Here is a 26380-nt window from a genome sequence, read left to right as displayed (position 1 = left end):
ATTTTGGCACAGTCAATAGATAGTAATTTAGTACAACAATTTCATGCAAAAGACTGAAATTAAGGCAATATACATTGCCTAGAAAATGTTTTTTTTTTTTCTGTCATTGGCTCAATATTCTGGATATTGGATACTGTTCCTCAAATCATGTTGAGCAGACCTGGAAATGTTATTAATGTTCTTAACATCCTGAAGAATTCTGGATGTGATCATCAATTAATTTCTTTGTAATAAACTATTTTTTACAAATCATCTACTTATATTATGGTTCTGGTGGAAGAGGAATCTGGGATCGCATAATAAACAGGAATGGGACATTACCTATTATTTGAGTTGGACCATTTTATCAGATTTTACCTACTACGTGGTAATTTTGAAAGTGTTTCAGAGTTTTGTGATATGTTATTACTTGCTATTGAAAAAATTCTGTTGCCAAATTATTTGAAGTCAAGTTTGTTAAACATTAAATACCATTTGTAGAACAACTCAATTATTTTAATGCATCAGCACTATTGTGGAAAAAATATAAAATATATAATATATAGAATTTCCGTGAGACTTCCCAATTTTTATATTTGATTTAGTTCAACATTACTCTGATAAAAACATTTCTCATAAAGGCTCTATTTCCGATATAAACACAGTATTGAGAGAATAGATTCACTGTAAATATATTTTTGATGGCAGAATTTACAGTCAATAAACAAGACAGAAGAAATAGCATTATATTTTTCTCTTTTGGATAGTTTCAAACAATCTATCTAGGATTAGAAATTGAGATCTCAAAACTGAAGGCTAAAATGAATAGATAACAATGGAGATGCAAAACCACTACATTATATTGTAATGTGCACATTATAGAAGTTTACATTATAACTCACTAGTAATGTAGAAAAGCAACAACTAAAAGATCTGGTTATCAAATTGTCTATTAACAACTGAATGTGTGTTTGTTCATCTCATTATAACTTAGAGTAGTTATTTTTAAAATTAAAATATTATTCTATAATCTTTTCTTTGGTTTGGAGGCCATACCTAGTAGTAGGGGCTATTCCAGGCTTAGTATTTAGTGGGTTATTCCTGAGAGAGCTCAAGGGACCATTCCGTGCTCAGGGGTTACTTCTGAGAGCTCAGGGGAACAATTCAGTACTGAGGGTTGATCCTAAAAACTTAGGAGACCAATTAATACTCAGGGCTTACTCTTGAGAGAGCTCAGAGGACCAATCAGTACTCACGGTTACTCCTGAGAGTTCAGGGAACCAAGCAGTGCTGGGAATCAAATCCAGGCCTCAGTTCCTTGAATCATCTCCCTGTCCTTCTCACTAATTCAAATATTCAGTGAATTTTTTTTATAAATAAAATATATCAGGGGCAAAAGGTCTCCTCTGAGAAACATTACAAGGAAGTCATTTAAAATGTACCTCAGAAACTGCAATTATGAGAGAGCATAACATCTTTCCTTGCGTTTTCAAGAACATACTGAAAACATTTTTTGACTGAGATGGCTTAACGTTTGCCATTTTTGAAGATGAGAAATAGACTTTTGGAAAACTGAAGTCAATATCTGATTTCAGACTCTAAGTATCCAATAAAATAGTAAAATAAAATGTTAGTGCTTGAGTTTTACAAATACTGTGCTGTCTTTTCAGACAGGTGAAACACTACTCTCCTTGGCATCTATGAAAGAGAGATTAACATCTTATTAAAAAAATTTAGGTTCTTGATGACCATGTATTCAATTGTGCTAGTGTGTGACCGTTTGTCTGTTCTTGTTAGAAAAGTTCCACATATTTTGGAACTGTAATTGTATTCTGTACTAATTCTCTGAGACACACTCACTTGATTAGCTGTCCACTGGCATTTTCTACTATGCACTGCCTCACTAATCTGTTTGATAGTACAACCACTAATCAAAATAACTAACACTATGAAAGTGAAAAATAAAATAGCCTGTTAGGCATGTTAGATATATTCCAACAGGAAACATTAGGTGTGTGATTTAGATAAATTGTTTCTGAACTAAAAGTAAAAATATTTGTGTGGTTGCTGGAAAATACATGACTACCAAGCCAGAATCTATTTCCAAACATTATTACTAAAACAACAAATTTCTTCTTACATTCTTCAGTTCATTTAGAATCATGTGGGCTCATGTTTGAAACTTATGTTATAATCTAGTAATAAATCTTTAAGTGTGTAAAGGAGTATTTACTTAAGATTCTCTTGACAGCATAGTTAGCTGGTGACAGAACAAAGATTAGAATACAGATAATCTGGTTATTAGTATAATAATCCTGCTACTTCATAGTGTTGTCAAATGCCTTCCATGAAGTAAAATCTATTTTTTATTACAGTTATTTATTGACATTGAAGACACCATCAATTTGGAGATGTACTATTATTTTATTTAACACAAAGGGAAATCTCTGGTAAATAAAACCTGACATGGTATAAATACTAATCTATATAATTTTTCCACCAAGACCCATATTCTTAAATGTCTTTCCTTTTATTCGAGGTATCTAGAAGCTCTACTAAATCTATATACACTGCAACTGAGTCAGTAACAGAATAACACAGTTTCACCTGTTAGTGATAATCCTTTCAGGTCCCCTAAGAATTATATTTTGTTTGTTTGATTTTGGTTTAGAGGCCATACTTGGAAGTACTTCCAAGTATGGAAGGGACTACTTCCAGCCCTGTGCTGGAAAGAGACTTCATTCTGGAAGTCTTGGTGGACCATGTGCTACTCAATATTGAACCTAGGCCTCCTACACGCATTCAACCCATTGAGCTATCATTCTGATAAAACATAAGTTAAAAATGAATAAAAGAAAGAGAGAAAGAAAGGAAAGAAGGAGAGAAGGAAGAAAGGAAGGGAGGAAGGAAGGAAGGAAGGAAGGAAGGAAGGAAGGAAGGAAGGAAGGAAGGAAGGAAGGAAGGAAGGAAGGAAGGAAGGAAGGAAGGAAGGAAGGAAGGAAAAGGAAGGGACAAATGAAGGAAAGGAGGGAGGGAGGGAGGGAGAGAGGGAGGGAGGGAGGGAGGGAGGGAGGGAAGGGGAAGGAAAAAAAGAAAAGAAGAGAAAAGAAAAAAGGTAAAGAAAGGAAGGAAGGAAAAGAAAGAAGGGAAGGAAGATAAAGCAGCGAAGGAAAAGAAAGGAATAGAAGGAAGGAAGGAAAGAAGGGGAGAGAGGAAGGAGGAAAAAAATACCACATATTTTATGCTCTAAGAGAAAAGAAAAGGGAGTCCAGTTCATTTTTCCCAGTGTGAATATTTTCTGCAAGAATACCAAGTCCATGCATCACTGCAATGTCAGTGACTTTGCAAGGGTAATAAATCTGGAGCAATGCTCAGAAGCACAGGGGTCATTGCCGAGAATACTCAACAGGATTAGTGCTCTCAGTGTTCATCCTAAAGAGGAGATGCTGCTGGGGACCAGAGTTGTGGGAGCCACAGATACCTCACCCAACTGGCTCTTCTGCCCACGCAGTGCTCAGTACTAAACGTAAAGTCTCGAGTCTGCAAGTCTGTGCCCCAGTACTTTCACCTATTTCTCCAAGCCAAGATGATAATTTTTTGTTTTCATGCTTAGGCATCTCATAATCTTTTTCGAAGCTACGTGGCAGTTGCACTCAGCACAGGAGTATCAACTGCGAACATCATTCAGTTCCAGCGACAATGTACCGGGGACTTCTACTTGGCTGACAGAAAGTAAGACTCCATCAATTATAAGAGGCAGTCAGGCGTGTGACTTGGTACTGATGAAATACCACTCTCAACCACCCGATGCATTCTTTCATGTTGTTACCTTTTGCATCTTAGTCTATGGCATTAATGTCTTCTTTTTGACAGTAAAAGGCATAAATAATGTCATCTCAAATTTCTGAAGAATAAAGATCATGAATAACGCAATGCATTTCAATTCATTAGCATTAGCTTTCACTAGAGTTCAGAGATTGATGTTCAGTTCATTCCTGATAGGAAAGATGAAAGAATAGGAAAGTAGAGGTGACAAGTGTGTGTGTGTGTGTGTGTGTGTGTGTGTGTGTGTGAGAGAGAGAGAGAGAGAGAGAGAGAGAGACAGAGACAGAGAGAGACAGAGACAGAGACAGAGAGACAGAGAGAGACAGAGACGGGTGGAGAGAGAGGAATTTGCATACATTTGTATATATGGGTATCTTCATTCTTCATGTGTCTGTCCCTATGTCTGTGAGACTTGTATGTACAAATATGTGAGTTTGTGAGAGGTTTTTTTTTTTTTAATGTGTCTATGTGTGTCGTTGAATGTGTGTGTCTGTATAAGTTGCCTTTTTACATTCCTTTTCCTCTCAGATTCTTTTTTGGAAGTGTGTTCCACATCCTTCAATTTAGAGACCCTTTTCTTGCTCTAAACTAGGGGTGGAAAAGTTTATAGGTCATGTGAATATTTATAACATAATTCGAGGGCCCTAAACTCCAGGCAGAAGTGACTAAGACAGCCAGGCTTTTTTTTTATTCTTTTTTGGGTTATACCTTTTTTGGTCATACCTTTTTGTTGGAATATTTCCCCTTTTCCAGCTGCCTTCTGGAGTTTTGTCACAGAAACCTTTTGTCACAGAAACCTAGCTGATCTTTGACCCACAGATCTAAGGCTTGACTTGACATTGTAGATTCCAGGCTCTGGCCCAGCCTAGTCTTTGGGATGTAAATTTCAGGTGCTGTCTAGTTTGTAATTGACATGTAGATTTCTTGCTGCAGCCCAGCCTGGTCTTTGGGATGTAAATCCGAGTGCTTTCAGCCCAAAGAAGGCTTCGGTTTTGGTTTTGTATCTTCTTTCCGGGGGCCTAGATTAAGGGCCTGCAGATACAAGAGAATTAGGTTGCCTCAATGTTCTGCCTGTAAGATCTTTTGGTGCCTTTAGTGACGTCAATGTATTGCGCCCTTTGGAAGGGCCATGATCAATAAAAGGGATTTGGAGAGAAGGTGAGGGGGGAAAGTGTATAGGTTGGGGAGAGTGTATAGAGAGAAGATTGGAATAAACTGCAAGTGAGACCAACCATCTTGGCTCCGTTCCTTCCTTCGCCTGCCATATCTTCGCCATCAACCTCCCCGGGGTGGGGGAAGTGGCTGGAGGCTACCGAACTCGGGTGGCGGGAGAGACAGCTGCTGCCCTAGGCCCTGTGCCTGGCTCGGTGTGGTGAGGCATCCCTTTCCTCGCCCGTGCCTTTTCTTTTTATTTTTACACACCTTTTTTTTGGTGATACACAGGGGTTACTCTTGGCTTTACACTCAGGAATTACTCCTGTCAGTGCTCAGGGGACCATATGGAATACTGGGAATAGAACCCATGTCGGCCGCATGCAAGGCAAACGCCCTACCTGCTGTGCTATCGCTCCAGCCCCTTTTTATATTTTTTAATTTTTTTTTTTTGACAGCCCTGTTTTTTAAGCATATCTTTTCGTTCCATCTTGTGGAAGGCAAGACAGAATTTCCTGGGTCATATGTGTTATGTGGGCAGAATATCCCTCACACCAGAAGGCAAGATTTTTTTTCATGCATCACAACTTCATGGTTATAATTACTGGTTTTACGATGGCTCCTGAACAAGGCAAATTTTAATCCTAGTCAGACATTACCAGGGTCATATGATGAGTCTTGTTGTGGGCATGTGCCTCAGAACAGGCCCGAGAGGAACTAACCACCTGTGTCTTTCTAAATGAAACTGAAAACTCTATTCTTTCTCTTAGAAAACTATCAGATTACAAGCCCTGATAAGGTCAAAAATTAGTATTTTCACTTTCTATAACTATAATATAGAGAGTGCAGCAAGCACAGAGCAAAAAAAAAATAAAAAGAGAAAGAATGTAGACAGAATTCCAACTGTTTTTATTCCCTAATGCCTCATTTTCAGACACTGCTACAGTATTTTTTTTTTTGTGAGCCAAATGATTCTGTTTTGCTTTAAAATGTTTAAGTTGGACTTCTTGCCTTTACAAGCAAAGCTGTATTAGCTCAGGTTAATAAAGTTATTGAAGGAAACATGTGCCTTTTAACATGTTTATTATTAAGAATAGAATCATTGAAAGTATTTTCTGTGACAGTGAGTCTCACTTCCGCACCAAGAATAAAAGAACAGCATTTTATGAATACATAGAAGCAAATAAAACTTTGATTGAGATTATTTCTTTTTTCTTCAGTATTCTTCTGAACTTCTGTTTTAGAAGGAAACCTGTGAACAGAATTTTACTTGGCACGTGGGAAAAGTGAAATGTACAAGGGAAAAAAAAAAGTAACAGTCATCTGTTAACATACTGCAGAATGCAACCATTCAGACTTTTGGGACAGGTTATATAATTCAAAATAAACGTGGGCCCAAATTACAATTTCAGTGACTGTGTTTCCTCTTTTCAATGAGAATGCACAGAGAGAAGCCACGGTCAGAGCAGGTGGTTATTGGCTTGGCACTCTGGCAGGACCCAAGTAATTCTCAGTTTGCTTGACGGTTTTATGGAAAACAAATATTACAAGCTTTTACCTATGCTGACTTTTCTCAAAGGCATTCCTGAGACACAAAGTTTTATGTCATGTTCTGGATGGCATTTTGTAACTTGTGGAGGACTGTGGGGGGTGTTGTTGAACTTGCTATTGAAAGTATCAACATTTCTGCCTGAACTTGGAAAGAAAACTTCAATGTTCTTTGACCGAGATAATCTGTCTGTTTAGCTTAAACAGCCCATCTCTGGGGTCTGTATGGAGTCCCAGGACATATCCAATACTAATATTTCCTTAGTAACGGTGGAATCTTGGACCTTTAGTGTTGGCCTAGAATGTAATCAAATGAAGGAATTAAAAAAATAATAATCAATGTTCAGTACTCTCCTCTGAAATCATAGTTTTCTCACTGAGAGTAGATAGTATTTAATTTCAAGCCATACTGGAGCAGCATTAAATTTTTATAAAAGAAAATATTATTTTCCTGTAGCCAATCTTATTTCAAATATAGAGAATTAGCTATTTTGGACTCTGGAGACATTTCTATTTTGAAACTCAGAGAGAAGTCCATTGATTAATTTAATATGTTACATTTGCTGTAAATTAAAAAAAAGGGTGATGTTGGAATTAATGGATTAAATCCCCAGATATTATATATAGAGGAACCTGTAGGCCAGAAGCTGCATTTTCTGGAGATTGAAATTAAAATATCTCCGTGGAGAAACAGAGCGACGCATTTTTTCAGTTTTCTTCTCCTTGGCTAAGAAATGGTCCTGCAAGGCTGTGTTTGTATTTTTGTGTTCAATTTTTTTTTGATAGAAATGGATATTTGACAATGAGAACATAATTTGGGGGGAGTGGAACCTCACTCAGCAGTGTCCTGTGTTCTCACTGACTGGCTCTCCAAGACGGATCACTTTTGGGGGTGATGAGGCAGAAACCCAGGCCTCTCGCAGGCGAAGCATGAACTCCAGCCATTTCAGATTCCTTCTCATCATCTCTAACTCAGTGTGAGAAGGGCCTTGCATTCTGACTTTAGAACTGTCCGGAAGTATGAAATTGTCTCTAAGCTCCTTGAATACACATGGGCAAGACAGCTGACAGCAAGTTATCTGATCATGGATGAGAGTCAGAATGTGTTGACTTTTCCCAGATATCGAGCACTTTTCTAAATGACATAAAAGATGTGTATAACCTGCGAAACTTACTTATCCTCTCTACATCAGTTTCTTCTAGTATCTCTCAATTTGGGTATAAAAAATGGCATCAGAATTGCTTCAGACTTACTGTTTTTCCATTTCAAAATTGTTTTATGACTGCCGTTTACATTCAATGACGGCCCCTATTAAGAATTTCAAATTTAACAGGCTAGTATGTAATTTTTTCCACTGACTTCAAATGCTTTGCAGATGGTGTTCTTGACCTTCTTTATATGTCTTGAAAGGAGCAATTATCTTCCTAGGATTTGGAATTGATTCGGTCTTTTTAATTCATTTACAAATTTACTCAGTAATTCACATCCATCTTTAACTCATGGTAGAAGCAAGGAAAACAAGTGATAATAAGATCACATCAATATTGGTCAGGATTCTATATATTTAGACCTAAGAATGCTGCGGGAAATTCATTACATTTCAATAGGAATTTTCTAATGCATATGGGGCACATCAATGTTTATAGAGCCAAGCGTCAATGAGAGATATTTAAAACTGTATATCTCTTGTTAAGAGAATCAATTTTAGGTGCAGGGAAATAGTGGAACATAAGTCTACAGAGTTCCTTGCTTTCTTGAAGAAAACCTCTTATGAAAGAAAAACTAAGTAGACAAATATATAAGCACACACATAGCAAGATATCTTCACATTGAAATATGTTTCTTTGTATAAAATAATATAGTGTATAAGTGTGAGAGGTTGGTTTGAAAAGATGAGACTCAGTACCATAGAACCTGGCACCCGATTTTCAGCAAGAGGAAATTAGCAAGTACAGAAATTAAAGGCATTTTTTAATTTTTTTGGTCATATTGAGGACTCCCAAATCTCCTTTCTTTCTTCAATATAGTGATCTGGGTGGAGTACCATGATTCAGCATCCTTGGGGTGTCAGACCATCGAGTCCTATAAAAATAGGGAACAAGTTCTCAGTGTGGCCACACATGTGACCCCAAACGTTTGGATTTTATCTTTTTAATTTCCATCATTTTTAGATTTTAAATTATATTTGGCTCTGGGTTTATAGGGTGCTCTTGAGCAATACTCAAGGGACCACATAGGGCTCAGACATCACTTTTGAGAAGTTCTTGGGCCAAATATGGTGCCAAAGACTGAAGCCAGATTGACTACATTTAAAACAAGCACCTTAAACATGGTATTATCTCTCTGGCCCCTGTCGTTCATTTTAAGAGATTTATGCCTACTATAGTAGTTATCAGATTACAGAGCTATTCTTTGTATATAAGTCATATTTTTCAAACTTTCCATGCCTGCCATGTATACATTATATATCATGAAAATATATAAAAATATTTATTTAAAATAGACATTAATGGGGCTGGAGTGATAGCATAGTGGGTAGGGCGTTTGCCTTGCAAGTGGCTGACCTGGGTTCGATCCCTGGTATCCCACATGGTTCCTCAAGCATCGCCAGGAGTGATTCCTGAGTGCAGAACCAGGAGTAACCCTTGAGCATCACTGGGTGTGACCCAAAAAAGCAATAAAATAAAATAAAATAGACATTAATTCTATGACATTAATATGTAATATATTATAAAATATGTTACATATTATATATATTTCAAAATTTATGTCATAGTTTTTGTATTATATTGTCATTTCAAATTTTTTATCAAGGAAAGACAGTGCAAGGATTAAGGTGTTTGCCTCTCGTATGCCAATCATGGTTTGATGTCTGGCACTCTGAACACCACCAGGAATAAACCCTTAGCTCAGAGCTAAAAGTAACCCTCAGAATATGCTGGGTATAGAAAAAAAATCCCCCCAAAATCAAAATCAAATCTTTCATCAAATTTCTTCAAAGATTATTGGCCATATGACCTAGCATGATTAGTTTTCTTGAAATAACTGCTTTTTGTGCATAAATCAGTGCTAAGGAAGCATAATTAAACTCTCTATAGGCAAAGAAACTTAATAACCTTTGTTTAGAACTGTTATTCCCAGCTTCTTTAGCTTAACCAGCTGTAAAACAAGAATCCTGTGTAAGTAAAAACTCAGAAGCACTCTTGCACCAACAGGTAGGAACTTAAGGCTATTTGAGTTCTCCATCTTGTAAAATCCTAATAAAGTTTCAGAAGCAGTCATACTAGAAGGCGCAGTTCCCAGTAACATCTTCAACTGTTGTCTTCTAAAGACAAAACTCAATCCAGTTTGGTACATTTTGGGAAATCTCATCAAAATTCTACAAAAGATCTGGAATTTTCTCCTCCTCCTCTTTTGCCAAAGCTCTCCAACCAGAGATTGTTTGGGCTGAGTTCCAGTTGGCCTCACTAAAGCAGTCAGACCATCTGCAAGAGCTACTCAGATCCTGGTGGTACTGCTGGCCGCCAAGTTGCCTCCAGGTGGCCAGTAGTGGTGAAAGGGTTGGACTTCAGAATCCTTGATGAGTATCACTGTGCGTCTCTCCCATGTCACCGAGACCGTTTACTTGTGACTTTCTTATGAAGAGCAGGAGGTTTTGTTTGGATTTGTTCTGTAACATCTGCTCCAGCAGTCCTAGGAACACCATTCTTTCTGCAAGAGGTTCCTTGTCACCAATATACACTTGTGCCTGATGTCACACGCATTTCTCTGGGGAACCATTTCTTTCACATTGTTAGAACAGAGGCGAGGCCATGTGGGGTTGTGTTGATGCTCAGGAGGTCTCAGACCTGCCAACTGAGGTTAGATGCACAAACTTTTAGGTGCAAGAGAACACTAGACTCTTATAGTTTCAGAACATATATATTTATATATATATATGTGTGTGTGTATATATATATATACATATATACATATATATATTGTTACTAGTTTTGGCATATTGAATACGTCATGGGTAGCTTGCCAGGCTCTGCTGTGCGGGCGGGATACTCTTGGTAGCTTGCCAGGCTCTCTAAGAGGTAGGATTGTATATGTTACTGTATTGTGGATATGAATACGCCATGGGGAGCTTGCCAGGCTCTCCCAAGTGGGTGATAGACTCTCGGTAGCTTGTCAGGTTCTCCAAGAGGGGGAACTAGCCTATTAGATGTCCTGTGGCCGAATTACACATTACGTGGGGACAAGAGGCCGGGGCAAGGGCTGCGTCACTTTCTTACAGGAGCCTGGTTTTATAGTCTCTGGATGTTGACCGTTGATGGGATTACACAGTGCCTGGGGCAGTTTCTGGGTGTGACTGCCTAGCTACTGGAAAATGGGGGATCTGGGTGGAAGAGGCCCAGTCCTGATCTGAGCAACCTTGGAGATCTCGGCCCTGGGTCCCGCACAACTGGGTTCCTCCACGGGCTCCCCCATGCATGAGGCTCATCTGAATGAGCCCCCTATAGTAACAATAGGTCTCATTCCCCTGACCCTGCAAGAGCCTCCAATAGTTGGGAAAGACAAATAAGGAGAAGCTGCTAAAATCTCAGTGCTGAGTGTAATAGAGACGTTACTGGTGCCCGCTCGAACAAATCGATGAACAACGGAATGACAGTGATATATATTTAATATAATTATGATATATAATTATATATTACATATTACATATATTGATATGTGTGTGTGTATATATATATAAATATATATATATATATGTAGGCTGGAGCTATAGCACAATGGGTAGTGCACTTGTGTTACACACAGCCGACCTGACCTGGGCTCGATTCCTCTGTCCCTCTAGGACAGCTGGCAAGCTACCGAGATTATCCTGCCCGCACGGTAGAACCTGGCAAGCTACCCATGGCATATTTGATTGCCAAAGCAGTAGCAACAAGTCTCACAATGGAGATGTTACTGGTGCCTGCTCAAGCAAATGAATGAACACTGGGATGACAGTGCTACAGTACTACAACATATATATTATCACATAACATTTTATACAAATATAACTAGCTTTTTATAATGTATATTTATGATAAGCATAAATATGCATATTAAATATATGTGTATAGATAGATACATAGAGATTTGACTTCTCTTGCCTTTTTCAAAAGCCCTGGCTCTTAGCAGGGCTTACTTCTGACCGCACTCGGGGATCACGACGACTGGTAGGGCTCAGGGAACTATAGGAGGTGCCAGGGATTGAACTCAGGTCTACCACATGCAAGGCAAACATCCCACCAGCTGTACTATCTCTCCAATTCCTGTTCCTCTTCTGAATATAATAATTCAAAGGTATGAATTCTCTCTACATCCAAGTTAACATGTAGGACTTCTACAAGATAATATCTGCTTCTCACGCTCCGTTTTATTCCTGTGGCATCTTCTTGGCTCTCTGAGAAGGGTCATTGTGGATGAAGTGGAGAATTTGCTCACAAAGCGTGTTGTGTTTGAGATGGGAGGGGCGTGGAGGGGCAGTGCACATAGACACTAGAACACCATCTCGCCTCCTGGCTGTCTCAAATTCTATTCTTTCCCCTCCTCTTCAGAACTTACTCACCTTGACTTGCCCAATGCAGGATGTTTCCAGCACACAGATCTCAGTATACTCACATCTCTTGGATAGCAACTGCACTCAAATATTGTTTTAACTTTAGAGCTTGTCATGCTAGAAAACAGACTTCCGGCCATCGAAAGACAGCAAGGAGAAGGGCACAGTTTCACCTGCTGCTCCTTCTGTCTGGAGCCTTATGCCCTGTCTTTGTGCCCGGTTTATCAGTAAGATGAGCTGCTGTTGATGTTCAAAGTTCTCCCTGTGATCCCCAGTCTGATGTGCATGAGGCCAGGAAAAGGCAGCCTAACAGCTTTGATGTCGGCATGTTGCAAAGGAAGAAAACAGAATAACTTAGCAGCTAGAGAAATGTTGCCTTTGGATGGTGAACAGAAGGGCCACGGCCAAATTTTTACAAACAACAGTGAAATTTCTGGAAGAGTCCACGACTAAACTCTTTCTTGAGGCCAGTTAGCTTGCAATCAGGTTTGGAGGCGAAGAAAAATTCTTCTCTAGGGCTGTAATTATCTTCTAATATCACACAGTAAAAAGCTAAATTCTACTTGAGCTGAACATTTATTTAAATTAAAATTTTAATATGCTAAAGAATCTAATTTGTATGGTAAAATCTTTAAAACATAGACATCTTTATTTCTACTCAGATTGGCATGTGAAAGTAAATGTGTGGTTTTAAATTAATACTTAAATACTGCAAACAAAATTTATAAAAATATCAGGTGCTGGGTCACAGCAATATTAGACTAGGTAGGGGCCTTGCCTAGCATGCAGGGAACATGGGTTTGATTTCCAGCACCTCATAGGGTTCCCTGACTCCACCAGGAGTGACCCCTAAGTGCAAAGAGTAAGCTCTGAGCATCCCCAATTGTATATGTATATAATATATATGTAATATATATGCATATAAATTTATACATATATAAGGGCTATTTGCATAAAAGACTATAAGACTGATATGAATATTCCAATAATTTTAGAACAATTAATGAAACATAGATACTTTATTTTTTATTGATGATAGTGATAGATATCTGTTTCCAATAAGTATAACACATAAGGAAATATATTCTGAAGTTATTATTAATGAAAGCATATTAAATTTTTCTCTAATTAGTTCCTCGCTATGCTTCCCTAATTCCCTCTTTTCATTACTCTGCAAGGCTCAGGATTTTAGCAATTCCCTGCCAAAGGTCTGGGCACAGGCTCTGCACTATTCATCAAACGCTCCTACTTAAACCTTCATCCATTCTTCAGATCGTGTCCTGCTCCCCCTTCGGAATCCGGTCTGACAGGGAGCACGTGATACATCTATGTGGAAAGGATGAATCAAGGCATCTCTGAGATCCTGGGAGAAGCTCACTGGTGAGAAAAACTTTTCAAAGATAAGATTTGAGTAGAGAAATACTTTCTGCTGCTTTTACAGCACTCCCCACTTTTCCCACTCTTCTGGATCTGGGATCCAAACCAGGACTTAGTACATCTATGCCAGTGCTCTACACGGAAGCATAAACCTGCTCTCTTCTCTTTGTTTCTTGTGCTCTTTCATCTGTCTCCAGTTTATGAATCTGGGTCAGTTGTTTATTATGTCTTCAGCATTAGAGTTATCTTTTCAGCAGATGAGGGGGGATATTAAAGACAGTAGATCTAGGATCCACATTTGGTGGTGCTCAAGAGAGTGGTCCCCATGGATTCCCCCTCAAGCAGTGCTCCAGAGACCCACAGTGGCTGGGATTGAACTTGGGTCTCCGGTTGGCAAAGCACGCACCCCTGTTTTTTGAGCGTACTCTCACTCTGAAATGTGTATTTTAACCCTTGACTTGATCACTTGCCCCCAAAATCATATTGTTTGTTCATGTTGGTTTAGTGGAGTCCATAAACTCCTACTCCAAGCAGCATTCCCTCCCCCGCCTCCGCTTCCCTCTGTTTCAATGTTGATGCTGCAGTGGCAGAGGGTTGTATGCACACTTGGTCACTTGGTTGTGGTGCTCGCGAGTGCTGCTTGTATTGCTCTTGGAATGTTGCGCTCATTCTAGTTTTGGGCTTGCACACCATTTTGCCAGGGATGATACACTCTTTTTATTTTTTTGAGTGGGGAGGTGGTACATTCATGTACCACCTCATGGTTTACTCCTGATTCAGCTCAGGGAATACTTCTTGTGGTGTTCCAGGAACCATATGAGGTGCTGGGGATTGATCCCAGGTCAGTTGCATGCAACACAAGTGCCCTATCCACACACTCATTGTACTATCACTATGGACCCAGGGTTTTACACTCTTTTTTTTTTGCCATGGATAACTTCAGTGTTTATTTCTTTTGGGGAGAGCACCAAGGCAAAACCTCTTAGTAAAGGGGTGTTGGGTGGTGTAAGAATTATTCTTTTCTTTTTCCCCCTGTATTTTTTTATTTTATAAAGTAGTTCACAATATTTGATGACATTTAATATTCAAACACCAATCTTGGAGCCAAAGTGATAGTACTGTGGGTAGGGCATTTGCCTTTCACGTGGCCAACCTGAGTAAAATCTCTGGCATCCCATAGGGTCCCCTGAGCACTGCCAGGAATAATTCCTGAGTGCAGATCCAGGAGTAACCCCTGAGCATTGCTGGGTGTGACACAAAAAGCAAAACACACACACACACACACACACACACACACACACACACACACCAACCCCACCACTATTACACCTTCCCACCGCCACATTTTGGGTGCTTTCATCCCGAACCCCATTTCCTGTCCCAAAGCAGAACCAAAATAATATACTATTTCCCTGTAAGGCTGGGTGCCTCCCACTTTGAATCCCATCAAATGTGGTGCGGAACTCTTGGACTATGGGTGGAGTGTATCCTATGAAGTGTCCAGGAAAAGGTTCACTTGTAGGTGAGGCTTGGCCAGAGCATGTAGAGAGGCCCTGAGCATGGCAGCGGTTGAGTTCTGGAGGTTTTCAGCTGCCGAGACTGGGTCCCTTGGGGTGGGAGGGGATATCACCCCCCCCCCCCCGGGGCGCACCAAGTGAAACAGCCTGATGCGGGGGTCTGGCGGTATGGCTATGGCCAGCATTATGTTGCTCCTTTCTGGGAGAGAAGGGCCTATGATCTGGATGGTGGCAGATGGGCGAGGGTATCTGGCACCACCCAGGGGTGGCTTACGGGCATGACTGCTGAGTCGGGGATGACTGCTGAGTCGATGGAGACAAGGAGTGGTGGGTGGAAGGGATATGGGCGGGGGATCTCTGTTCCCGGTCCCATTGAACCCCAGAGTTCTCAGTCACAAAGTCAAGGGTGTTACACTCTTGACTGTTGAGTCTTATTGTATCACTTTAACTGTGGTTCTTTGCGGGGTCACACATTTTAATTGGGATGCTGGCACACTTCTGCTCAGGGCAGCTGGAAGTTGCTTAAGAGGCTGAGGTGGTGAGACAGCAATGTTCCCAGGACTACACTTGGTGCCTAAGGAGACACTGGGTGTTGAATTCAGGCTCACACGAGGAAGGCAGGTGTCTTGCTGTTGTGTGTGACATCTTCTGGCCCGCTAAGAGTTATTTTTAAGATTTAATTAAATAATGGGCTGGAGCGATAGCACAGCAGGTAGGGGCTATCTTGCACGTGGCTGACCTGGGTTCAGTTCCTCCATCCCTCTTGGAGATCCTGGCAAGCTACGGAGAGTATCCCGCCTGCATAGCAAAGACTGGCAAGCTACCCGTGGCGTATTTGATATGCCAAAAACAGTAACAGTAAGTCTCACAATGGAGACGTTACTGGTGCCTGCTGGAGCAAATCAATGAACAACAGGATGATTGTGCTACAGTGCTACAATGGTTTAAACAATACAAAAAAATATTTTGCATAACACCTGGCGATTCTTTTTTACTCCCTTTTTTTTTCTATTCCTCTCAGCTCTGAGATTTTATTTTATTTTATTTTATTTTAAATTAAATTTTATTGAATCGCCGTGTGGAGGGTTACATAGTTCTCAGGATTATGTCAATTATACAATACTCAAACACCCTTCCCTTCACCAGTGCCCCTATTCCATCACCAACCACCCCAGTATACCTTGCGCCCCCCCCCCCCCGCCCTTGTAATTGATAAGTTTCACTTAGTTTAAGCTTTATCTTGGTTACATTCTGTTTCAACACATAACTCGCTATTGTTGCTGGGGTTTCAAGCAATTCAAGCAAGTCCCATTGTTTGTTACATAACTTTTCTATTTTTTTCCCCCTTGACCCATGCCACCGAGTTCACGCCTGTTTAGTATTCACCACGCTGCCTGACAAAGGAAAAAAAACAGGAAAAGATGGTTATTTCCTGTCATCAGCCGGCGTGGGGCTCTGGCTTAGTTGATAGTCTGGTAGAAAGTCTGCAGTTTCTGGAACCAAAAGTCGTGTGCTGGTATCGGGCCCGGCTCGAGATTCCACCAGCATCCCGCTGTTCCATGTACATAATACTTTATTCCCTTGTATCCCATTCCCATGCCACCAGGTCCGTGTCAACTTAATGGACATCATACTATGGTTAACGCCACGCCGCGTTTCTTCCCGAGAAAGAAGGATATTTCTTCTCAGCTGGGTGGGGATATGGCTTAGTTCAATCTAGAGAGATGGTTACCACTTTGGTAGCCTTCAATATTTCAACAAAAAACTTACTCTTCTTGTTAGGGTTTCCCACCAAAGTACAATCCGTTAAAAGGGAACCATTTCATATTGCTGATGATTAGATGACATTAGGTCGCGCTGCCACGGCAGCGGCCGCGAGGTTTTGGGTTTCTGTATAAAGTCCAGAGAAAATTCTGCCTGAAATTCTATCACTACAATCTTTTACCCTTTTATGGTGCTCATAAGATGGGAAAACCTAGAGAAATACCGGGCCCCCGCACGGGCGGAAGTGGGAAAGCTCCCTTGTCCTCCTCAGTCATACTGGGGCTGCGGGCGCGGCGAAGTGGGAAAGCCCACGTGGCTGCACTCTCTTTAAGTGTCCGAAGTGGGCGGAGACCGGTACTTCCCCGCCCTTGATCTCCCGCCAGCCGCGCCGCGCATTTGGGTGCGTGTCTCCATTTTGTGCTCAGAGAAGTGGGGTGGAGGCTGTGCTGTGCCCAGGAGAGGTTGAGGGAGAGAGAGAGAGATTAAAAAAAAAAAAAGAGAAACGCCGGGCCCCCGCACGGGGGGCCTGGCGGAAACGCTCAAATCACACACTGCAGGCTGCTGACGGGCTGCTGGTGTCCAAAGCAGCTCCCTTGTCCTCCTCAGTCATACTGGAGCTGCGGGCACGGCGAAGTGGCTCTTTTTTACTCTCTTTTCATACCTTTCTAGTATTGGATTCTGTTACTGAATTACGGTATTGGATTCTATCTTTTAATTTAATTTTGGGCACTGCAGCTGAGCAACACACATTTGTGTCTTTTTATAGATTACAACGTGAAAATGTTTTACCATACAAGAAAATGCACAGAGCTTAATGGAAAATTATATCATAATAATGATGCATATAGAAGAGTGATGGAATCTTATGACTCAATTTTCAGATGCATTTCCAGTTCTTATCCTTGTTTTAAATTCACATATTCCTAAACTATCCTTAATGCATTTCAATGTTCACATATCTGTAGCAGAATCTTTAATAGACTAGTAATGCTTCTTTGATTTAAGGTTTAGAATTTCCAGTGATAATTGTCATAAGATAACCTTATTTTTTCCTGATAATAGAGCTATTTGAATTTCCGCCCTATTAGTTATTCAAGCGTGCCCCTGAAATCTCTGTCCTTCTCACTCTGCCTTAGATGAAATAGTCCTACAGACCACATTGTTGGAAAAACACCATCAAAATGAAATCTGGCAGGGAAGCTAATATTAGGTCCGAAAGACTCTAATGTATGCCCTTTGTTAATCTCTTTTAAATTTGAGTTTGGTTTCTTCCCTGTTCACTTCTCTAATGCAGAACTGTATTACCATATGATAATGTGTACCTGCAGGCTATAGCGCACTGAAACTGATTTCTGAATTCAGGGGACACTTATCCACCTCTGACCATCATGCAATTTTTGACCCAGGATTCTGATTTTTTCAGTGAGGACATTTGCAAAGGCTTTGCAAGGCAGACTTGTGGCAATGACATGAACCTTGAACTTGACCCCCCTAAAGGTACGCAGGTGCATAGGGGCTTTTGACTTTACTTCCATCAAACATAAAAATAAATAATCACCACGAACAGTGTTTGATGATAGTCTTCTGCGCATGTCACACATGTTAGGAACCTGAAGTCTACCAGAATTGCTAACCTGTCTCTGAAGTCAAATAGAGAAAATTGTGATTTCTTTTTCCTTAATCATACACAATGTGCTATCAACCTCACATGCTGAGCTGGGTGGATTCAGACAAGGTGCTTAAATTCTGTTAGCATCAGGGCAGTTTGTTTTTTTGGGGGGTCAGGACTGCAAAACGGGGATAATTACTTCCACCTTATAAAATTATTCTGAGAGTAAATTATCATCAAGAAGTAATGATACTTATATGAGCTCAATAAACCAAAGTTATTCATAACTAAATACAGAATGCTAAGTCGGTAGAATAGGTTGGAGGTAGACAGCTTACAGCTGAAATGTTATATAGTCCAAATTAAACCTTTGTACTATAACTTATTATGTGATGATCTAAATTTTCTAATTAAATTCAGTTTATAATTTACTCATTGACCGGCATATATTTTCTGTTTATGAATGTTTTAATGTAAAGGATTAATACCTAAAGAGAACTACAGATATCTACAAATTAAAATTGTTTCCATTTTCCACAGTTTAAGCAAATACTTATTATTAGATTAGACATAGGTGCTCCTGAGTCTGTTACCGGAAGTAATATCTTCCTGTTGCAAAGACCGTGTCATGGGATTGGCCAGACCATGAAGATGGTTCCTCTTTCTGTTAAATGCTGATGGATTGAGAGAAAGATGGTAATTAACAGACTTTGCTGTCTGTTGTGTATTGCAGAAACAACCTTAGGACTATGTTCCTCATAGCACATAAACTTGATGACCAACAATTAACATTAAACAAAGACAGCGAGACGATGCTTTGACTGAAGTGTTCAAATGTGCTCATCCAAAGACTAAGAGCTTTGCTCCAAAAATGCCATTTCATTCATCCACAGTATGTAGAGAAACAGATCAACCGGATAGGAATCACACATGGAAAACCCTTAGTCAATCACAGATTACAACACTGAATTTACCAAGGGGCGAGGGGAGAGTAGGATGGGTGGAGGGGAGAATGAAGAGATGAAGCAGAAGTAACACAAGGAATTTGTTGGACTGAAAGTAACAGTTTGAGATAGGGAGGTGTAATTACTCTATATCAAGAGAATAAATGTCAATACTATCCTCAATAGCCAACTTTACAACAACATAAAATTTACTAGGCAACTTTACAACAATATCAAAATACTAACATAAGAAAATGAGCACCCTTCTCTTCCTATGCCACCCTTCTTTTTTGTTAACTCACATAACAATATTTGTGATTTCTATTGAGTTTCTGGACTGGATCCATAGCACAGCGGGTAGGAAGTTTGCCTTGCATGCAGCCGACCCGGGTTCGATTCCTCTGTTCCTCTTGGAGAGCCCAGCAAGCTACGGAGAGTATCCTGCCCACAGGGCAGAGCCTGGCAAATTACCGGGGGCGTATTCGATATGCCAAAAACAATAACAACAAGTCTCACAATGGAGACGTTATTGGTGCCTGCTCGAGCAAATTGATGAGCAACAGGACGAAAGTGTTCTAGTGCTATTGAATTTCTGAGATAAGTTTATTTATGAGTTTGCCATGATGCTAATAACTGAAAGTTAAAGAAAGAACATTGAATCTTTAATCCTTATGATACCCTTACACGAAGCATGCAGTCTGGTAAAAAGAAATAGATCAATGAAAAAAGTAATCTGTTACTAAGAAAAATAATCTGCTATCACTCCCCCCCCCAATAAAATGGTTCATGACCTATAAAGGGAAGACAAAACATGGTGTGATTTATTCTCTCAGGCAGGAAGACTTTTAGAATAGAAGGAGGTAAAGAGTCTCCCATTCCTATCTGAAGTCTCTGGAGGAATGAGGGACACTGGGCAGAGCCAAACAAGCAGGAGTCTGTAAGATTCTGCTTCAAAGAACACCAGTTCTTTAGATTGCTTATCATATGCATAGCTGCTGGATTGTTTTACTTAGAACTTATAGCTACATAGCTGCAGTTTGGAGATTAAATACGATCATCCTCAATATAGGTTTATCATATTGGTCAAACTATTTTGTTCATCATTAGAGAACCCTGCTGTTTACTAGCCAATATAAAAAAGAATGGACTACACATCTGCATTAATTTACATTTATTACTGTATCACTCTCATCCCCTTCTTCATCGATTTTTTCCAGCGGGTGCCAGTAATGTCTCCATTTGTCCCAGCCCTGAGATTTTAGCACTCTTCCCTTACTCATCCTTTAAAACAGTGCTGTATTGGAGGCTCATTCAGAGCCAGGGGAATGAGACCTGTTATTGTTACTGTAGTTTGGTATATCGAATATGCCACAGGGAGCTTGCCAGGCTCTGCTGTGAATTTATATACGTAAGAGAATGAATGTTAGCTATTGTTTCACAGTGCCCCAATACTGAGCCCTAAATTTGTGTATTTATTAATATAAAAAGAAATATGCTACTTTGATTCTATCTTTAGCTCTGAACTAGTAATTTGTATCTTGTTTTTAATTAAGAAAAGTGAAATGTTTTATGTTGATAGAAAATATATAGAGGATAAAAAATTAATAGTATCTGCAGAAATATACTCTCTGATATGATTTTTAAGTTCTCATATAATTTTATTGTTACAGTATCAAATAAACTTTTTTCAGGTTTAGAAAGTCATAATGGAAAATGTGTACATTTGCCCTACAAGATAACTATTTTCTTTTTTGGTCAAGTATGGTTTGCAATTCTCAACCCCACGCCTAGGCATAGAACTAAAATAACCTAAATTTTATTTTAGTCTTTTTATTATTCCTAGCCAACTAAAATAAATGAACACTGCTCTCTGTTATAAACATCTAATTTCATAATTATCAAAAGAATCAACTAAACAATATGTTTTTCTTTCCCACTCAACATTTAAAATCAAGCTATCTGGCTAGATTTTTATTATTTTAAGATAATTAGGAGACAGGTCTCTGAGACACGGAAATAGTCACTTTATGATAGACTGTTTCATTCACTTATTAAATTTATTCCATGAAATGTTGTGTAATTTCTTTAATCAATGAGCTCCATATGTCTTTCCACTTTGTTTTTGTTTCATATTACTTTAACTTTGCTTTGTTTTATGGCTCCCCTCAGCACATATGAATAAAATAACTTACTGAAAATCATTGGTACAAAAAAATCACTTAAAAAATTGAACGCTTTCTCTTTCCTCTTAGTTTTTTTCCCCCCCTCTTGTTTGGTGGCATTTTTTACTTCAAACTCTGACAATTAATTAATCAAGTGTTTGTTCAAAACCTAGCTCTGAGAAAAGTGGTTTCCTCCTATTGTATTTCTTTAGAGAGGATTCAAGTGAGACTCTTTGAGATGTCAATAAGGCATTGTAATCTTTTCTTTTCTCTTCTCATCAACAAATGATGCTGCTAGAGACAGGTGGAAGGTGACCTCAATTGTTCCCTGGGGGAAATTGGCTTTTGATATCATATACACTACGAGTCATTTTAAATTTTGTTCCTTCAGAGTGGAGACTCCCACAGGGCTGACTTATGTAACTACTTTCACAACACTGCGATGGGGGGAAGGAGGGAAATAACGCCTGAACAGGTGCTTTTAGGAAAGCATAATAAGAACATATGGGTTTAAGAATATACTTAGTTATCCTCACAGCATTGATTTGCCTTAAAATATATACGCATACATATATGTACATATATTTTAAGAAGAAAGCCGAGCTAGAAAGAAAAAAAATCTTGAGGAGAGCAGAGATTTTATTTCACAGTCAGTCATAATGTTCTTTACATCAGTAATTAAGTCTGAGACTATTGTACTGAACAATGATGATAGAAATTAATCGATTCTAAATGAAGTATTTTTCTTTTATTCTCAACAGCTGTTCATTTTCACTTAGTGTGCACATCTTTCCCCAAAAAGACAAAAGTAAAATTATTCTTAAGGAAATTAATCAGATGTGTCTCATTATTTTAAATAAAATCTTCTAAAACCCAGCTTTTTTTTTTTTCCAGCACCCGCCTCACTACCTTCACTGAGGACTGCAGCACCACCTTCTGGTAGCGATGCCCACTACCTTTCTTTGATGAGTCACTTGGATTATCAGAATCCAATTATGGAAATGTAGAGAGGTCAGTAAGTGACATTCTTAAGGATTATCTCAGTTAATTCTAATGGCACAGAGTGCTGCAGTTGATCCATCTAAAAGTATGTTTCAATGTAAAAATTTCTTAAAGTATTTTTTAGATACCTTTTAATCTTGTCAAACTCAACACACTTCAATGGTTAAGATTAAAACTAAAGAAAAATGATTTTTAAAATTTACTAGGCAAAAATATATGTATTTTAAGAGGCTAAAACTTAAAACCTGTCCAAAACAAATAATAAAACCTTTCTATATTTTATGTGTAAGAATAATGGGTGCGATGTGCATATATATACAGATTACAAGAGGGGATTGGCAGACTCTGAATGAGCTCTTTTAGAATTACACTTTAATAATATATGTACATTATGTGCATATTTCAAGACACACATTAATATGTATTTCTTATATGTTCCTACAGTTACTAATTAAAATTAATATGGAGGAATTGAGGTTCCAAGAACTAAAATCTGCTATCTAGCTTATACAGTGAGTAATAAGTTAAGAACTCAAATGTAGAATTGGATTTTAAATTTTGTGAGTTTTCTGTAACTAAATAATTCAATTCATTAAATGCTTGGAAATTGTCCTGTATCAAAGACTAAATATTTATTTTCCTTGGGATCTCCTCAACCTTCATTTCATTTCCACATTCCAAAAATATCCAACTGCTTTGATTCATTTAATTATATTACATATCTATATTTTAATGTCTATATGATTGCTCCTGGAAGACTTAGACAAAGTTTTCATACAAATTCATATAGTCCTTGCAATATATTATACAATATCTATTATACTAATACTATATTAATATTTTAAAATGACAGTTTCATTAGATCTTCAGATATTATGAGGCTCTTCACCAAACTTTACATCTTACATTTCAATAACATTATTCACTTATTAAAAAGCCATATTCTTCTTGATTTCAAATAATTAGAAATTTGAAAATATGTATATAAACATCAGAATACTATCTATATTTTAAGAGGTCAATTTTCTGCACATATTATCTTTAAAAGAGCTAAATTCTGGGCTTTTGAAATAAAACTTTCAATGAATCCCAGTTTGCATTATTTTTTAGTAGTGTCTGATTATATTATTTGCATCTACTGTTTTGCAGCTAATGAACAATAGATGGAATTTGATTTAACCTTCTGTGTATAGATTTTATGAGTTCATTCTGTCTGTTGCAAATATTTAATGCTTAAAGAACTGCTCCTTTCTAGAGTTCAAAAATCCTTTATTTTTCTTCCCTACTGAGTTATTCAGTGAATTTCTTCATTAGTGCATGTTTCTTTTTCTGGCACATCAACAGGCTTTGTAAATTTCTAATTGGAGTTCTGGTGGTCCCAGTTTCATTGCATTAAAATAATTGTACACTTGGTTTCATCCCATTTATCAGGAAAATAAAGGCAAGATTGATAAATGGAAGGAAACTTATAAACCACAGATATATTCTTATAATGACGTAGAAGAAAACAGTGATTTTAAATCTTTCCCAATAAATATTTTAAATATATTTAGTAAAAATAAAATAAAATTATGTCATTTCATATTTAAATTTGAGAGAAAAAAGAATTCTTGGGTTTTCTGAAAGCTGATGAGTTATAAATCTAGGACAACTGTTCAATCATCTCTGGGATTCTTTTGGGATGAGAAGGACATGTATGTAGAAGATTCCAATAATGCAATGCAAAAAAAAAAGAAAACCTAAGGCTTTCTGTCTGAAAGAAAGAAGGATCTAGAAAATAAGAGCACAGAACAGCTATGACCCTCAAGAATTTTTTTGGCTTGCCAGGATAAAAAGTTTCCCCAAATTTTAAAGTTTAATTTTTAAAATATAGATTTGTTGCTCAAATTTTACACATACACATGTATATATAAACATACACACACGTGTGTGTATGTTTATATATATGCATATATACATATATATATAACATTGGCTCCTTTGAGGAACCCATAAGAATATGCATATATTTTATATATTTAACAACTTATATAACAAGCTAATAGAAGTATCATGTTATACTGGTATTAAACGCATTCTTTAAGGGAAAAAAAATGATCCAACCAAAGTTGCGTTTGCAATACAATATTACATCTAAAGTCCAAGATCATATTAAATGATAAAAGCAAAATTAGAGACAAAATAATTTTGTAGAGTAGAATCACTATGATAGAACATATAGACTTTTGGCCAATGATTGAGATTATTATGTAATACACTTTAATATGTAAAAACATATAATAAAATTAGTAATGGGGCCACAAAGAAAATTGGTAAACTAAACAAAATATATGATGAAAAGACTCAGGATGCACTGTGCTATTTTAGAAGATAATATTCAGAGGTTGGAGAGAGCACAGCAGGTGAATTTGAGCTGTACCAGGAATGATCCCAGAGTGCAGTCAAGAGTTAGTGCAGATGAATGCCATGTACTCTGCCCAAATGAGTAAAAGAGGATACTTAGAGTAACTACATCTATAAGCTCACTAAGAAAATATGTCAAGAATATCCTGATACTTATGAAAAAAGTCATCATAAAACTTAATTGAAAACCATATAATTAGACATAATAGAAAATTGTACATTTACATTTGAGAGAACTAGTATTATAAAGATGAAATATATAAATATCACTCTTCAATCCTAAATTTATTGGAATACAAATTCAGGTCTCAGCAATGTTTCTAGAGATTTTGATCTTAAACTTCATATAATTACTCAAAGAAAGCACTGACTTTTTTCAAATATTACTGTGGAAATGCAATCATAATTATATTGGTCCAAAATTAAATGATTAGCCCAAAGAATGTCCTAGGTATATGTGACTACGATAATAACAAAGGTAATAATGTAAGTTTGAAAGAAAATAATATTAATTAATGACTTGGCTCAGACCATGATATCTATCTGTATGAATAAAGGAAACCTGTAGCAGTATATATTTTTGTTTGATTTCATTTTTAGCTTTGGTTTTGTTTATTGAGCCACACCCAGAAGTGCTCAGGGCTTACTCCTGCCTATGTGCTATGGGGTCACTTCTGGTGGTTCTCACGGAACCAAATATGATGCTGGCAATTTAAACCAGTATCAGCTTCATACAAGGCAAGAAAATTAACCCTTGTACTCTCTCCCCGGGCCTCAAATGATATTTAGTTGTGAAAAAAAGATAGATCATGTAAAAATGACTAATCAATTGAACCAAACATAAACATCTTCAGTGCTTCATTAAGAATTATTTTAATAATATGAGGTCTCTAGCAATGCCTTGAGAATGTGTATAATGAAATAAGTATAATGAAACTATTGGGTCTGAGAGAAAGGCACTTGCCTTGTACATGGCTGAATGGGGTTCAATCCCCAGCATCCTACATAGTCCCAAGCCTGCTGGGAGTGATTCCCAAGTCCAGAACAGGAGTAAGCCTAGATCACTGATGGGTGAGGTCCCAAATTAAAGAACAAGCAACTATATAACTCACAAGGGAACCATATGCATATTATTTAGTCAACTGTGAAATTTATTAGAAAAATAGGATAAATTATGATGCATGCAATGCTCAATTCCAATATATGCTGAGCAATACAATGTAAAATAAAATGGAATATGTCAATTAATTTTACACATGTTAGTAAAAATTTATATCAAGTGAGACACATCTGCAAAATTTCGTATGTGGTAGGAGTCTGAATGAGTACCTACCTTCTAAATTATTATGAAACAGTAATGAAGAATTGTACTTTGAGGGCTAGGGCAATTGCTTCATGCTTTGTCAAAGCTTTGCCTACGGTACACCGTTTGATTCCTGGTACTGCCAGATTCAGCCGATTACTCTGAATACTACCAGTGTCACAGTCAAACAAATACTCCCAAACT

At 38.1% G+C, this 26380-nt stretch overlaps 1 protein-coding gene across 3 annotated transcripts in view; it reads right to left on the bottom strand.

Moving 5' to 3' along the window:
• GPC5 (glypican 5) overlaps window positions 1–26380 on the bottom strand; it is a 1500378-nt gene that overhangs the window by 695325 nt on the left and 778673 nt on the right. The gene's annotated exons all lie outside the window — the stretch shown is intronic.

The sequence above is a fragment of the Sorex araneus genome, chromosome 1 (genome assembly GCF_027595985.1).
Source record: "Sorex araneus isolate mSorAra2 chromosome 1, mSorAra2.pri, whole genome shotgun sequence".
NCBI lineage: Eukaryota > Metazoa > Chordata > Mammalia > Eulipotyphla > Soricidae > Sorex > Sorex araneus.
Note: the sequence above shows the minus strand (reverse complement) of the source record. Positions and strands in the feature narration are given on the sequence as shown.